General features: G+C 35.5%; 1 protein-coding gene across 1 annotated transcript in view; it reads left to right on the top strand.

Moving 5' to 3' along the window:
• Positions 1 to 12,541, top strand: part of LOC130446490 (cGMP-specific 3',5'-cyclic phosphodiesterase) — a 77,670-nt gene that overhangs the window by 19,523 nt on the left and 45,606 nt on the right. The window lies entirely within an intron of this gene.

Genomic DNA, 12,541 nt, shown 5'->3' with positions numbered 1-12,541 from the left:
AATTCGTAGTTTTTGCCGTTTAATGCGTAATTTGTGACGTATTGTGTGTCGTTTTTGACGTTTAATGCGTGGTTTTTCAAGGTCTTGAGTGTAATTTTTGACGTTTAATGCGTGGTTTTTGACGTATTGTGTGTCGTCTTTGACGTTTAATTCGTAGTTTTTGCCGTTTAATGCGTAATTTTTGACCTATTGTGTGTCGTTTTTGACGTTTAATGCGTGGTTTTTCAAGGTCTTGAGTGTAATTTTTGACGTTTAATGCGTGGTTTTTGACGTATTGTGTGTCGTTTTTGACGTTTAATTCGTAGTTTTTCAAGGTCTTGAGTGTAATTTTTGACGTTTAATGCGTGGTTTTTGACGTATTGTGTGTCGTCTTTGACGTTTAATTCGTATTTTTTGACGTTTAATGCGTAATTTTTGACGTATTGTGTGTCGTCTTTGACGTTTAATTCGTAGTTTTTGCCGTTTAATGCGTAATTTTTGACGTATTGTGTGTCGTTTTTGACGTTTAATGCGTGGTTTTTGACGTATTGTGTGTCGTTTTTGACGTTTAATGCGTGGTTTTTGACGTATTGTGTGTCGTTTTTGACGTTTAATTCGTAGTTTTTGACGTTTAATGCGTGGTTTTTCAAGGTCTTGAGTGTAATTTTTGACGTTTAATGCGTGGTTTTTGACGTATTGTGTGTCGTTTTTGACGTTTAATTCGTAGTTTTTGACGTTTAATGCGTGGTTTTTCAAGGTCTTGAGTGTAATTTTTGACGTTTAATGCGTGGTTTTTGACGTATTGTGTGTCGTTTTTGACGTTTAATGCGTGGTTTTTGACGTATTGTGTGTCGTTTTTGACTTTTAATGCGTGGTTTTTCAAGGTCTTGAGTGTAATTTTTGACGTTTAATGCGTGGTTTTTGACGTATTGTGTGTCGTTTTTGACGTTTAATTCGTAGTTTTTGACGTTTAATGCGTGGTTTTTCAAGGTCTTGAGTGTAATTTTTGACGTTTAATGCGAGGTTTTTGACGTATTGTGTGTCGTTTTTGACGTTTAATGCGTGGTTTTTGACGTATTGTGTGTCGTTTTTGACGTTTAATGCGTGGTTTTTCAAGGTCTTGAGTGTAATTTTTGACGTTTAATGCGTGGTTTTTGACGTATTGTGTGTCGTTTTTGACGTTTAATGCGTGGTTTTTGACGTTTAATGCGTGGTTTTTCAAGGTCTTGAGTGTAATTTTTGACGTTTAATGCGTGGTTTTTGACGTATTGTGTGTCGTTTTTGACGTTTAATTCGTAGTTTTTGACGTTTAATGCGTGGTTTTTCAAGGTCTTGAGTGTAATTTTTGACGTTTAATGCGTGGTTTTTGACGTATTGTGTGTCGTTTTTGACGTTTAATTCGTAGTTTTTGACGTTTAATGCGTGGTTTTTCAAGGTCTTGAGTGTAATTTTTGACGTTTAATGCGTGGTTTTTCAAGGTCTTGAGTATAATTTTTGACGTTTAATGCGTGGTTTTTGACGTATTGTGTGTCGTTTTTGACGTTTAATGCGTGCTTTTTGACGTATTGTGTGTCATTTTTGACGTTTAATTCGTAGCTTTTGACGTATTGTGTGTCGTTTTTGACGTTTAATTCGTAGTTTTTGACGTTTAATGCGTGGTTTTTGACGTATTGTGTGCGTTTTTGACGTTTAATGCGTGCTTTTTGACGTATTGTGTGTCATTTTTGACGTTTAATTCGTAGTTTTTGACGTTTAATGCGTGGTTTTTCAAGGTCTTGAGTGTAATTTTTGACGTTTAATGCGTGGTTTTTGACGTATTGTGTGTCGTTTTTGACGTTTAATTCGTAGTTTTTGACGTTTAATGCGTGGTTTTTCAAGGTCTTGAGTGTAATTTTTGACGTTTAATGCGTGGTTTTTGACGTATTGTGTGTCGTTTTTGACGTTTAATGCGTGGTTTTTGACGTATTGTGTGTCGTTTTTGACTTTTAATGCGTGGTTTTTCAAGGTCTTGAGTGTAATTTTTGACGTTTAATGCGTGGTTTTTGACGTATTGTGTGTCGTTTTTGACGTTTAATTCGTAGTTTTTGACGTTTAATGCGTGGTTTTTCAAGGTCTTGAGTGTAATTTTTGACGTTTAATGCGAGGTTTTTGACGTATTGTGTGTCGTTTTTGACGTTTAATGCGTGGTTTTTGACGTATTGTGTGTCGTTTTTGACGTTTAATGCGTGGTTTTTCAAGGTCTTGAGTGTAATTTTTGACGTTTAATGCGTGGTTTTTGACGTATTGTGTGTCGTTTTTGACGTTTAATGCGTGGTTTTTGACGTTTAATGCGTGGTTTTTCAAGGTCTTGAGTGTAATTTTTGACGTTTAATGCGTGGTTTTTGACGTATTGTGTGTCGTTTTTGACGTTTAATTCGTAGTTTTTGACGTTTAATGCGTGGTTTTTCAAGGTCTTGAGTGTAATTTTTGACGTTTAATGCGTGGTTTTTGACGTATTGTGTGTCGTTTTTGACGTTTAATTCGTAGTTTTTGACGTTTAATGCGTGGTTTTTCAAGGTCTTGAGTGTAATTTTTGACGTTTAATGCGTGGTTTTTCAAGGTCTTGAGTATAATTTTTGACGTTTAATGCGTGGTTTTTGACGTATTGTGTGTCGTTTTTGACGTTTAATGCGTGCTTTTTGACGTATTGTGTGTCATTTTTGACGTTTAATTCGTAGCTTTTGACGTATTGTGTGTCGTTTTTGACGTTTAATTCGTAGTTTTTGACGTTTAATGCGTGGTTTTTGACGTATTGTGTGCGTTTTTGACGTTTAATGCGTGCTTTTTGACGTATTGTGTGTCATTTTTGACGTTTAATTCGTAGCTTTTGACGTATTGTGTGTCGTTTTTGACGTTTAATGCGTGCTTTTTTCGTTTTTGAGTGGTTTGAGTTTTTGAGAACCAAGGCGCTTCGAATAGATATCCGTTTACTCGGTCCATTGTCTTCACAGAATGATTGATTTACTAGTTCGAAGTTGTTATTAAAGAAGAAGAGATTAAATAACGTAAACTCTATAAATTATCGTTGTAAATATTAGTTAATGGAGTATTTGGAGATTATCAAGTTAAAACATGGTGATTATAGAGAATTACAACTCCCACCGATTTCGTTGTTCGAAAACCGAATTAAAAGTGTAAAAACGACCGACTCAACTTTAAAATCGAATAGGAACAAAGAAGTAAAAGTTTCAAAATTGAACATAATACGAAAAAAAAAACTTTGTTATACTTAATCTCTTATTACTTAAAGGACTGTGAAAACTGACATACCAGAGCAATTTTAAAGACAAATGTAGTGAATTTTACCAGTTCACGTATTCTCGGTAACCCCAGTAAGGAATTTAAGTGTCACCTATATATGTATGTACGTGGATATTGTGGTATCATATACACTGCGACCCAAAAAATATATTGTGTCATTTCTTGCTAAAATACGTAAATAAAATAAAAGTATATGGAAACTGATAATGATGTCTGATAGGCAGGCATTATAACCCCCATATGAGACCGATATTTGGGGTTAACCATTGTCAGAAGACGATTTTTGACACGCAATAATAGCTTCAAACCACATCACTACACCAACACTCACAATTACTCTGGCGCGCGTTTCGATAACCAAGTTAACGTCTTCAGAGACTGAGGGTAAACTATCCTGTACAAATTTGTGTCTCATTCGTTAATTCCGAATTAATCAATTCTGAATTTCGGTTGGAAATACGAACAAGAACTAGAGAACAACACTAAACTTCTCGTTGTACTTAAACATTAATAAGGTTTTTGTCTTATCACCTCGATTTTATCGTGAATTATTCATAAATTCCTTTAGCGACGACGTCGCGTCCTCATTAAAACGTTGAAGGGAAATGTCCTTAGGGATAACTATTAATCCAACCAACTTTTTCACGAAAATTGCTAGTAGCTGCCTCGAGGGAATACCGGGAATACGTTTTAATCAAGTACGTCTCCTTATTTAAAACTCGATACGAGATATCTGCATTGATCCGTTAAAGGAGGAACTAGGATATACAGGTACGCCGAAAATATCGTTCGAATATTAAGAATTATGTTTATAAAAATAATCTACTCGCTACCATAAAGCAACCCCACTATTAACTTGTATAGAAACTCGAACATTTCAAATTTTGAGAAACTAAAACAATTTAAACAAGTTAAGCATCGAATCCATTAAATAAGTATCAGAAATCATTATAATAGAAAAGAACGAACCCTGTAGCTATATTAGAACCTGAGATATAGATCTTTGAATGTAGAAAAATTTGTCAAAAACCTACAAAAATCCATAACTCCACATTGAATGTCCGCACCTAGCTCCTGTCCAACTCAACCGATTTAAATGGTCAAAAGTTCAAAAGAAAGAAGTTGTTTCAGCGAGTGTTCTTGAACCAAAACGAACTCTGTAGCTATTTTAGAACCTGAGATATAGATCTTTGAATGTAGAAAAATTGTGCCAAAAACCTACAAAAATCCATAACTCCACATTGAATGTCCGCGCCTAGCTCCTCTCCAACTCAACCGATTTAAGTGTTCAAATACTCAAAAGAAAGAGGATGTTTCAGCGAGTGTTCTTAAACTAAAACGAAATCTGTAGCTTTGTTAGAACATGAGATATAGATCTTTGAATGTAGAAAAATTTGTCAAAAACCTACAAAAATCCATAACTCCACATTGAATGTCCGCGCCTAGCTCCTCTCCAACTCAACCGATTTAAGTGTTCAAATACTCAAAAGAAAGAGGATGTTTCAGCTAGTGTTCTTAAACTAAAACGAAATCTGTAGCTGTATTAGAACCTGAGATATAGATCTTTGAATGTAGAAAAATTTGTCAAAAACCTACAAAAATCCATAACTCCACATTGAATGTCCGCGCCTAGCTCCTCTCCAACTCAACCGATTTAAGTGTTCAAAAACTCAAAAGAAAGAGGATGTTTCAGCGAGTGTTCTTAAACTAAAACGAAATCTGTAGCTGTATTAGAACCTGAGATATAGATCTTTGAATGTAGAAAAATTGCCAAAAACCTACAAAAATCCATAACTCCACATTGAATGTCCGCGTCTAGCTCCTCTCCAACTCAACCGATTTAAGTGTTCAAATACTCAAAAGAAAGAAGGTGTTTCAGCGAGTGTTCTTAAATCAAAACGAACTCTATAGCTATATTAGAACCTGAGATATAGATCTTTGAATGTAGAAAAATTGCCAAAAACCTACAAAAATCCATAACTCCACATTGAATGTCCGCGCCTAGCTCCTCTCCAACTCAACCGATTTAAGTGTTCAAATACTCAAAAGAAAGAGGATGTTTCAGCGAGTGTTCTTAAACTAAAACGAAATCTGTAGCTTTGTTAGAACCTGAGATATAGATCTTTGAATGTAGAAAAATTTGTCAAAAACCTACAAAAATCCATAACTCCACATTGAATATCCGCGCCTAGCTCCTCTCCAACTCAACCGATTTAAGTGTTCAAATACTCAAAAGAAAGAAGGTATATCAGCGAGTGTTCTTAAACTAAAACGAAATCTGTAGCTTTGTTAGAACCTGAGATATAGATCTTTGAATGTAGAAAAATTTGTCAAAAACCTACAAAAATCCATAACTCCACATTGAATGTCCGCGCCTAGCTCCTCTCCAACTCAACCGATTTAAGTGTTCAAAAACTCAAAAGAAAGAAGGTGTTTCAGCGAGTGTTCTTAAATCAAAACGAACTCTATAGCTATATTAGAACCTGAGATATAGATCTTTGAATGTAGAAAAATTGCCAAAAACCTACAAAAATCCATAACTCCACATTGAATGTCCGCGCCTAGCTCCTCTCCAACTCAACCGATTTAAGTGTTCAAATACTCAAAAGAAAGAGGATGTTTCAGCGAGTGTTCTTAAACTAAAACGAAATCTGTAGCTTTGTTAGAACCTGAGATATAGATCTTTGAATGTAGAAAAATTTGTCAAAAACCTACAAAAATCCATAACTCCACATTGAATATCCGCGCCTAGCTCCTCTCCAACTCAACCGATTTAAATGGTCAAAAGCTCAAAAGAAAGAAGGTGTTCCAGCGAATGTTCTTAAACTAAAACGAAATCTGTAGCTTTGTTAGAACCTGAGATATAGATCTTTGAATGTAGAAAAATTTGTCAAAAACCTACAAAAATCCATAACTCCACATTGAATGTCCGCGCCTAGCTCCTCTCCAACTCAACCGATTTAAGTGTTCAAATACTCAAAAGAAAGAGGATGTTTCAGCTAGTGTTCTTAAACTAAAACGAAATCTGTAGCTGTATTAGAACCTGAGATATAGATCTTTGAATGTAGAAAAATTTGTCAAAAACCTACAAAAATCCATAACTCCACATTGAATGTCCGCGCCTAGCTCCTCTCCAACTCAACCGATTTAAGTGTTCAAAAACTCAAAAGAAAGAGGATGTTTCAGCGAGTGTTCTTAAACTAAAACGAAATCTGTAGCTGTATTAGAACCTGAGATATAGATCTTTGAATGTAGAAAAATTGCCAAAAACCTACAAAAATCCATAACTCCACATTGAATGTCCGCGTCTAGCTCCTCTCCAACTCAACCGATTTAAGTGTTCAAATACTCAAAAGAAAGAAGGTGTTTCAGCGAGTGTTCTTAAATCAAAACGAACTCTATAGCTATATTAGAACCTGAGATATAGATCTTTGAATGTAGAAAAATTGCCAAAAACCTACAAAAATCCATAACTCCACATTGAATGTCCGCGCCTAGCTCCTCTCCAACTCAACCGATTTAAGTGTTCAAATACTCAAAAGAAAGAGGATGTTTCAGCGAGTGTTCTTAAACTAAAACGAAATCTGTAGCTTTGTTAGAACCTGAGATATAGATCTTTGAATGTAGAAAAATTTGTCAAAAACCTACAAAAATCCATAACTCCACATTGAATATCCGCGCCTAGCTCCTCTCCAACTCAACCGATTTAAGTGTTCAAATACTCAAAAGAAAGAAGGTATATCAGCGAGTGTTCTTAAACTAAAACGAAATCTGTAGCTTTGTTAGAACCTGAGATATAGATCTTTGAATGTAGAAAAATTTGTCAAAAACCTACAAAAATCCATAACTCCACATTGAATGTCCGCGCCTAGCTCCTCTCCAACTCAACCGATTTAAGTGTTCAAAAACTCAAAAGAAAGAAGGTGTTTCAGCGAGTGTTCTTAAATCAAAACGAACTCTATAGCTATATTAGAACCTGAGATATAGATCTTTGAATGTAGAAAAATTGCCAAAAACCTACAAAAATCCATAACTCCACATTGAATGTCCGCGCCTAGCTCCTCTCCAACTCAACCGATTTAAGTGTTCAAATACTCAAAAGAAAGAGGATGTTTCAGCGAGTGTTCTTAAACTAAAACGAAATCTGTAGCTTTGTTAGAACCTGAGATATAGATCTTTGAATGTAGAAAAATTTGTCAAAAACCTACAAAAATCCATAACTCCACATTGAATATCCGCGCCTAGCTCCTCTCCAACTCAACCGATTTAAATGGTCAAAAGCTCAAAAGAAAGAAGGTGTTCCAGCGAATGTTCTTAAACTAAAACGAAATCTGTAGCTTTGTTAGAACCTGAGATATAGATCTTTGAATGTAGAAAAATTTGTCAAAAACCTACAAAAATCCATAACTCCACATTGAATGTCCGCGCCTAGCTCCTCTCCAACTCAACCGATTTAAGTTTTCGAAAACTCAAAAGAAAGAAGGTATTTCAGCAAGTGTTCTTAAACCAAAACGAACTCTGTAGCTTTGTTAGAACCTGAGATATAGATCTTTGAATGTAGAAAAATTTGTCAAAAACCTACAAAAATCCATAACTCCACATTGAATGTCCGCGCCTAGCTCGTCTCCAACTCAACCGATTTGAGTGATCAAAAACTCAAAAGAAAGAAGGTGTTTCAGCGAGTGTTCTTAAACTAAAACAAAGTCTCTATCTTGAATAGAACCTGAGATATTGAGGATAGAAAAACTCCCATAAGTAATGTACAGGGGGAAATCGCATTTGAGTATAACTTGAGAATGGTGAAAATTAGATGAAATCCGATGGTTGATGGCTGTGCATCATTACCTTTCATTGAAAAAAAAAATGAACCAAATCGGTTGGGTTTTTAATATATAAGACATCAACTAAAAAATTGTCACCCAAAAACACAAACAACTCTAGTGCAATTAAAAAACTTCAAATGTTGCTGTTTCGTTCTATGGTAAAAGCCGATATCCAGAAGAATGTGCAAACCTAGTATCTCATGGAGGATACAAACCTGAGCAAGTATTTAATACGGACGGAACTGCACTGTTTTGGAAGAGAATGCCAAACAAAACATTCATTTCTAAAAGCAAAAAGTCTGCTCCTTGATTTAAGGCAGCAAAGGATAGAGTTACCCTGCTGCTGGAGATTGTGTCATTAAGCCACTGATGCTTTACAGATCGTTTAATCCTCGGCCTTTAAAAAATCAAAACAAGGACAACCTGCCCGTGTTTTGGGGTGCTAATAAGGAAGCATGGTTACGGAATTGTTTTGTTCCTGAAGTTGAAACTTATTTAAAAAAACAGAATTTATACTTTAAAGCACTTCTACTTTTGGACAATGCACCAGGTCATCCTCGCGAACTTGAAACTATGCTTCCAAATATAAAAGTGTAATTTTTACCTCCCAACACGAAGGCTTTGCTTCAACCTATGGACCAAGGAGTAATACAGACCTTTAAGCTCTGTTACATCAGAATCATATTGGATAATATGGAATGTAATCCAGATATGAATGTTATGGAATGCTGGAAGAAATTTGACATCGCAAAATGCATCGTAAACATGAAAGAATCATTGGAATAACTGAAGCCGCACACATTGAAGTCTGGAAAAAACTGTGGCTTGCTCTGACTGCGGAAAATGATGAAGAATCTGTGCAAGTTCAAACTATGGCATGGAATAGGAGGAAAATGGGTTCGAATACAATCAAGTGACATTCAGGAATTGCTCTATTCGCAAGATGAAGTTTTGACTTAAACAGAATTGGAGGAAAAGTTAAATTCGCAGCCCATTGAAGAAGAGGCTTCAACAAGCACTGGAAACGTGACATTTAATTTGAAAAATCTTTGTGAAGGTTTAAGAATGGATTCTTTATGAACATTGATCCGTCTATGTATTTATTTTGTCACCTAGGAACGTATCCCCCATAATCCCATACAACTTACCATTCCGTATTCACGGTTTCTGTATTCGCGGCATAGTTTTGCAACATATACCCCGCGAATAAAGAACTTTTACTGTACAAGAAAGAAGGAAGAACTAGCGAACAAATTTGTAAGAACAAACAAAGTCCAAGACTCGCTTTTATACAGAAGTCTGCAACAGAACAAGATGTTGTGAAAAGAATGTGCTGCGACCTAAAAAGTTACTTTGATTTTAATTTTTTGTTATATTTTAGTTGTTTTGTTAAATTTTAGGCCCTGGTGCCAGTAGCATTGTACTGTTTAGGGGTCAGACATTATTTTGGCTCATACGATACGTTCCTGATTTTTCTCTGGACACCCTGTACATATATATACATGTAAATATAATCAGTGTTGTTTAGTATTTCGAGGATTACTTATTAATCCAATGTAATATTCCTATTTAATCGTTTTCAGTAGAAAGCAAACCCTTCATCCTTGAAAACCCGGAGAATATAATTAATTAGAATAATTTAAGGGTTCATTAGGGTTTTTAGTTAATTATGCGTTTATATTTAGCTCGACCTTGTAATTATACTGGAGACGGTCTAGTTTGTATATCTTAAAGCCGATTTTGTCGCCCATAAAATGTTAAAGCCCTAATAAAATCATTGTTGTATACATACGATGGTTCTGGTTTACACAGTGGTCAACTTTATAGGACGCGTAATTTTGAAAGTTTATCATCTTCAGAATTGGTTTGGTAATAACATTATAAGGTATTTATATTGTCTGTAATGTGCAAACGGTGATATTTTTCAAAATGTTCTTCTCATAAACATGACGGCCAGATTTCGAAACAAATCCTGATCATTTTGTAAATTTTGCAGTATCAGCTTAACTTTGGGTCCGTCCTGTACACTTCTAGGTGCTTATCACTGACATTCTATAGTGCCTAGCCGACATACACACACACACACACACACACACACATACGTACGCGTAGAAAAAGTTTGGAGCGCTGTAATTAAAAACCTATGCGTTATACAAAAAAATATTTCAAATAAAAAAGATGGCAAATATTATTATCTACAATAATGATTTATACAATTTTTGTCGTACGATACGCGGTTCGCGAGATATTCGATAAAACGTGTTTTTCAAGATGGCGGCTGATTTGAAGCCGTCCCCATATTAAGCAAAAACGTCAATCCGTCAAAACGTCAATATTTGGTAACTGTTTACTGCAAACTCCATTAAATATTAACAAACGTTTTGCGTTTATATACGATTTAAAACGCTAAAAAATGTTTAGTTTTGACGCTGCATCAATTTTAGTAAAAAACTGATATTCTGTAGTCCCGTTCCTCTAGGCATCCACCCCCAGATAAATCCGCCGACGGATACGAAAAAGAACATTCCTGTCATTTTGACAGGTCCTCTTCCCATTCGGGTCGCAGCTTCGCGCGTAGACTCCTTCCTTTTTCCTGAGTTCTATGGGAGAAAAAGTTTGGAGCACTGTAATTAAAAACCTATGCGCTATACAAAAAAATGTTTCAAATAAAAAAGATGGCAAATATTATTATCTACAATAATGATTTATACAATTTTTGTCGTACGATACGCGGTTCGCGAGATATTCGATAAAACGTGTTTTTCAAGATGGCGGCTGATTTGAAGCCGTCCCCATATTAAGCAAAAACGTCAATCCGTCAAAACGTCAATATTTGGTAACTGTTTACTGCAAACTCCATTAAATATTAACAAACGTTTTGCGTTTATATACGATTTAAAACGCTAAAAAATGTTTAGTTTTGACGCTGCATCAATTTTAGTAAAAAACTGATATTCTGTAGTCCCGTTCCTCTAGGCATCCACCCCCAGATAAATCCGCCGACGGATACGAAAAAGAACATTCCTGTCATTTTGACAGGTCCTCTTCCCATTCGGGTCGCAGCTTCGCGCGTAGACTCCTTCCTTTTTCCTGAGTTCTATGGGAGAAAAAGTTTGGAGCACTGTAATTAAAAACCTATGCGCTATACAAAAAAATGTTTCAAATAAAAAAGATGGCAAATATTATTATCTACAATAATGATTTATACAATTTTTGTCGTACGATACGCGGTTCGCGAGATATTCGATAAAACGTGTTTTTCAAGATGGCGGCTGATTTGAAGCCGTCCCCATATTAAGCAAAAACGTCAATCCGTCAAAACGTCAATATTTGGTAACTGTTTACTGCAAACTCCATTAAATATTAACAAACGTTTTGCGTTTATATACGATTTAAAACGCTAAAAAATGTTTAGTTTTGACGCTGCATCAATTTTAGTAAAAAACTGATATTCTGTAGTCCCGTTCCTCTAGGCATCCACCCCCAGATAAATCCGCCGACGGATACGAAAAAGAACATTCCTGTCATTTTGACAGGTCCTCTTCCCATTCGGGTCGCAGCTTCGCGCGTAGACTCCTTCCTTTTTCCTGAGTTCTATGGGAGAAAAAGTTTGGAGCACTGTAATTAAAAACCTATGCGTTATACAAAAAAATATTTCAAATAAAAAAGATGGCAAATATTATTATCTACAATAATGATTTATACAATTTTTGTCGTACGATACGCGGTTCGCGAGATATTCGATAAAACGTGTTTTTCAAGATGGCGGCTGATTTGAAGCCGTCCCCATATTAAGCAAAAACGTCAATCCGTCAAAACGTCAATATTTGGTAACTGTTTACTGCAAACTCCATTAAATATTAACAAACGTTTTGCGTTTATATACGATTTAAAACGCTAAAAAATGTTTAGTTTTGACGCTGCATCAATTTTAGTAAAAAACTGATATTCTGTAGTCCCGTTCCTCTAGGCATCCACCCCCAGATAAATCCGCCGACGGATACGAAAAAGAACATTCCTGTCATTTTGACAGGTCCTCTTCCCATTCGGGTCGCAGCTTCGCGCGTAGACTCCTTCCTTTTTCCTGAGTTCTATGGGAGAAAAAGTTTGGAGCACTGTAATTAAAAACCTATGCGCTATACAAAAAAATGTTTCAAATAAAAAAGATGGCAAATATTATTATCTACAATAATGATTTATACAATTTTTGTCGTACGATACGCGGTTCGCGAGATATTCGATAAAACGTGTTTTTCAAGATGGCGGCTGATTTGAAGCCGTCCCCATATTAAGCAAAAACGTCAATCCGTCAAAACGTCAATATTTGGTAACTGTTTACTGCAAACTCCATTAAATATTAACAAACGTTTTGCGTTTATATACGATTTAAAACGCTAAAAAATGTTTAGTTTTGACGCTGCATCAATTTTAGTAAAAAA

This window comes from Diorhabda sublineata, chromosome 7 (genome assembly GCF_026230105.1).
Source record: "Diorhabda sublineata isolate icDioSubl1.1 chromosome 7, icDioSubl1.1, whole genome shotgun sequence".
In the NCBI taxonomy this organism is placed as follows: domain Eukaryota; kingdom Metazoa; phylum Arthropoda; class Insecta; order Coleoptera; family Chrysomelidae; genus Diorhabda; species Diorhabda sublineata.
The sequence above is the reverse complement of the archived record's forward strand: the minus strand, read 5'-3'. Positions and strand labels throughout refer to the sequence as shown.